Here is a 652-nt window from a genome sequence, read left to right as displayed (position 1 = left end):
TCGCCCCGCAGGAGAGGGGGTGCGCGCTGATGCAGTGGCCAGACCTTACCCTAAAAAAATAAGAATTGTTTTTTTTTTTTTTTAATTTCTTCTTCTAAAATAATTGACTAATTGGCCGAGCCCCAGTTCCGTGCTGGGAGTGGATCCCAGGTTCGCTCTTGCATGAAGCGTTTATTAAAGACATCGGAGGAGGAGAGGAGGGCAAGGCAGAGCCCGGCAGGCTGGGGGAGCGGGGCGGCGCCCACAGCCAGGTGGAAATTTCCCATCGCGCCCAGAGGGAGGAAGCCCAAAAATTAATCCCGGACATCCCCCGCAGCACACCCCTGCCCCGGGCAGGGCCTGAGTCAGCCGGGGCGAGGACCACAGCCCCTGCGCCCTCCGGAGCGTGCCAGGCTGCGAACACGTGAGAGGGAAGGGGTCTGCACCCCCAGGGGACGCAGCTCCCGTCCCCGCGCCTGGGGCTGCCCCCTCCTCTCCTCCCTTTAATCCCCAGCCCCAAAGCAGAGCCCTTTTAGGGGAAAGTGTAACGCAATACCTGGAAAATTTCTCCCACCCGCTCTCTGCTGCCGACTGCCAAATTTAAAACATATTTGCTGCTCGGCCTTGAAGAAACATAACCTGCTGCTTAATTCCAACACGTTTATTCTTTGGG

The sequence above is a fragment of the Pygoscelis adeliae genome, unplaced genomic scaffold (assembly GCF_000699105.1).
Source record: "Pygoscelis adeliae isolate BGI_AS28 unplaced genomic scaffold, ASM69910v1 Scaffold216, whole genome shotgun sequence".
NCBI classification, from domain to species: domain Eukaryota; kingdom Metazoa; phylum Chordata; class Aves; order Sphenisciformes; family Spheniscidae; genus Pygoscelis; species Pygoscelis adeliae.
This window is presented reverse-complemented; position numbering follows the sequence as displayed.